The sequence below is a fragment of the Enhydra lutris genome, unplaced genomic scaffold, assembly GCF_002288905.1.
Source record: "Enhydra lutris kenyoni isolate GAN:26980312 unplaced genomic scaffold, ASM228890v2 scaffoldscaffold1, whole genome shotgun sequence".
Taxonomy (NCBI): Eukaryota; Metazoa; Chordata; class Mammalia; order Carnivora; family Mustelidae; genus Enhydra; species Enhydra lutris.
The window spans coordinates 53,951,661-53,955,690 of NW_019154085.1; the positions used below are offsets into that span (position 1 = coordinate 53,951,661).

At 36.1% G+C, this 4,030-nt stretch overlaps 1 pseudogene; it reads left to right on the top strand.

Annotated features, from left to right (window-relative positions):
* The first annotated feature begins 422 nt into the window (after positions 1-422).
* Positions 423-911, top strand: LOC111144848 (annotated as a pseudogene).
* The last annotated feature ends 3,119 nt before the right edge of the window (positions 912-4,030 follow it).

Genomic DNA, 4,030 nt, shown 5'->3' on the forward strand with positions numbered 1-4,030 from the left:
CAAGGTCAACTATATTTACACTGTAGATTAAAGCTTTAAAAAATGTAATTTCTCCATTACATTGGACCCTTCATACGTTCATTTATAGTTACAGGACCAATGCAGCTTGAACTATCTGGCATAGTCCAACTTTAAAATTCAGTTCCAGGACTTGCATTTCCAACAGCACAATTGACTGATGACTATGAAAACTCCCCTTCTATGAAAATCTAATTAAAGTGTATAAAATATAACATAAAGCCTTTAATGTTCATGACAGAGCTCATGAGACAGTAAGAGTTATCTCCAAGGGTAGAATTTGAGGAAAATCGAGCTGCCATCTTGCGTCCTCGCGTGTGTGCACCTAATCTCAGCTGGTCCGCCCAAGACCCCGTGAGTGCCAACCCTAGTCCCCCGCGCGGTCCCATTTCCGCTCCAGCAAGATGAAAGAAACTATCATGAACCAGGAGAAACTCGTCAAACTGCAAGCACAAGTGTGCATTGGTGGGAAAGGAACTGCTCGCCGAAAGAAGAAGGTGGTTCATAGAACAGCTACAGCAGATGATAAAAAACTTCAGTTCTCCTGAAAGAAGTTAGGGGTAAACAATATCTCTGGTATTGAGGAAGTGAATATGTTCACAAACCAAGGAACAGTGATCCACTTTAACAACCCCAAAGTTCAGGCATCGCTGGCAGCGAACACTTTCACCATTACAGGCCATGCTGAGACAAAGCAGCTGACAGAAATGCTACCCAGTACCTTAAACCAACTTGTTGCCGACAGTCTGACTAGTTTAAGAAGACTGGCTGAAGCTCTGCCCAAACAATCTGTGGATGGAAAAGCACCACTTGCTACTGGAGAGGATGATGATGATGAAGTTCCAGATCTTGTGGAGAATTTTGATGAAGCTTCCAAGAATGAAGCAAACTGAATTTAGTCAACTAAATTGAAGAAGATACTGGGAGCTGCTATTTTATATTATGACTGCTTTTTAAAATTTTGTTCATGGATCTGATAAAAATCTAGATCTCTAATATTTTTAAGCCCAAGCCCCTTGGACACTGCAGCTCTTTTCAGTTTTTGCTTATACACAATTCATTCTTTGCAGCTAATTAAGCTGAAGATGCCTGGGAATAAAGTTTGAAACAAGATTAGTAAAGTTCTTTGCCTAGGAAAAATAATAAATAAATAAAATAAAAAATTTAAAAAAAGAAAAAAGAAAAAAAAAGAAATTGAGGAAAATTGAAAGTAAGAAATGGAAGTGAACTCAAGGACTTAGCTCTACTGGTTGTGAGTACGGACAGAGAGGCAATCTGTGGTTATTGCTCATCTTGGTAACCAAGGATTTGGGATTTAATAGACATTAAGATACAAAAAGCCTGGATCTATGTGAGCTAAAATTTGGGAATGAACACTTACAGAAAACCAAGATCTTCAAAAGGATACATCCTCAATGAAAGTATGGGTTTTAAGTACTTCCTGGCAGAGAGAGATGAAAAGGAAATTTACCTATCATGACCATGAGACTTGGTAAAAAATGAATTCTCCCTTAAGAATTATGTATACACAGGGGTGCCTGGGTGGCTCAGTGAGTTAGGCCCTCTGCCTTCAGCTCAGGTCATGATCCCAGGGTCCCAGGATTGAGCCCCACATTGGGTTCTCTGCTCAGCGGGGAGCCTGCTTCCCCCACTCTCTGCCTGCCTTTCTGTCTACTTGTGAGCTCTCTCTGTCAAATAAATAAACAAAATCTTAAAAAAAAAAAAGAATTATGTATACACATGCATTCACTATACACATACACACACACATATATTTACACACACTGTGTGTGTATGTGCATGTGTGATGTGTGTGCGTATTCCTCCAGAAAGCAAAATTAGGATTTAATCAAGGAAATTTCTATACCCTCAAAGAAGACCTTTCTTAATGACTGTCAGAGGGATTTCATAATCACTATGAGCCAGCAACTACTGTGTCTTTTGTTTTTCTCCTTTCCGGATAAGAACAATTAACTATGGTTACTTTATTTCTGCTCTACAACTGTATTTTGGTTTGATAGGGGAGCAAGAGGATAGAAAATTAGTCTTTCTAATGGATGTCATAAAAATGTCATCCAGCCTTAATGAAAAGAACTGCACATTACCTCAGGATCTCAGCTGAATGTAGGATTGTGTCTCTTGGTGAGGGAGCGTGTGATCTATCTTTGAAAAGAAGAGTTTGATGGATATCATAAAAAAGTAAACTCTGGGAAGAGTAGTCTACACGTCCACCAAATAATTCTCATTTTTTTCCTGGTCACATTTCAATGTCATCTCCTAGTCTCCTTGTATTCAAGTGTGACCCTATCATAACTTTGGCCAATGGAATCTGATAGAAATGCACTGTATCTCCAGTATCTAATACCAAGCCTTTAACATAGTGAGTGCTCAATAAAAAAGAAGGGACACCCTCCTTTACTCTCTCACATTTATTTTCAATTCAGTTACTCAATACATACTGACTGAATGCTCTCCTCCTTTGGCCTCTGGGGACTCTCTCACTTAGGGCTTGACCTAAGACTTCTCTCTTCAGTACTGGCTTATGAGCCACAGTATTTCACACACTCTCACTACTATCAGAATTTTACTTCCCTTTTTCCTGTGTTTTCCAAGTTTTCCAAAGTGACATCAACTAAACTGTTAAAGCATTATGAGGGCATTCTCAGTGGTTTCTTTTGGTTGTAATGCCCTAACCTAGGAGACACACATTGGAGGAGATCACTCAGGTTGTACGTTAGGTTAGTGGGGATTTGTCCTTTTTGATACAATTTTCCCATAGGGGTTACCCTATAGCCAGAATTTGACGATTAACCATTGAGAAAAAGTTTTATGAAAATAGATCACTGTACATGGTAGTTTCTGGGCTTGTATTAAGAAGCCCTTGATAGCTTGATAAAAGCCCGACTGAATGAGTTGTATCTAAAATGCCTCTTTGGAAAGCAAAAGGTTGCATGAATAATTGTTAGGCAAATTTTAAATTTTCTGTTATCTGAGATATCTTCAGAATAACAGCACTGTTTATCTTCCCTTTGTGTCATCCAAAATTATCTGTGAACCTTCTACAAAGAATTCTAAAATGGTAAATATATGCATTCTTTGAAACTAAACAAACACTTTTCAGACATGACCAGTTGCTTAAACACACTATCGATCATTATAATGAAGACCCCAGTTTGTTACTAACACACAAAGCATAATCGTTTGGCTTATGAATTTGGCTGTGAAAGAGCCCTTCCCCCCTCTCATTTTGTATGGTCTTTGAACGTAATTCCCCTACACTTTTATGTATGTAGACTAATTAAGAGAATAATATTACATTTGATTTTCCTATTTTTATCAAAAGTGATTATCTTTAACAAATTCTTTAAATTGTTCTGCTTTTGTATCAGTGATTAATGTATTGTGCCTGGTTCTTCTTGCCTGTTAATTGTTTTATACAAGTGGATGCTAATATAAGCAATAAGGTTTTATTAATGTCCCAATCAAATATATTGAAGCATATATGTGTTAAATACACGAGTGCTAAATAGGTGATCTTTCTTAAAAGAACATTAGGTTTTGAACATTGATCCATATTTATTAATTAATGTCTCTTTCAGAGCTTTCCTGCAAGATGATTAAAAATTGTTTATACTTTATTATACAACACAGTATATCTATTAACATATAGATTTATTCAGAAAGTATAAGTGAAACTATAACCCTTGAAGATACAAATTTGAATACAGACAGATTTATAATGCAATCCATATTTTTAGTTCAAAATAAATCATCTTTGAATAATCACTTTAAAATAAAGTCTTGTTCTGATAAGTTATAAAAATAAATTTCCTGGAATTAAATAAAATATAGTCTTTTGAAACCTGAAAAAAAATAGAGAAAAAAAATGTATGTTAATTGTGCTACTTTGATACTATCAAGTATAGTTTGCTTTACCAAGAAATACTCCAAAAATTTAATTTGAAAAAAAAGGGGGAATCATATCAAAAAATATTTACCTCTTTCTTCCCTC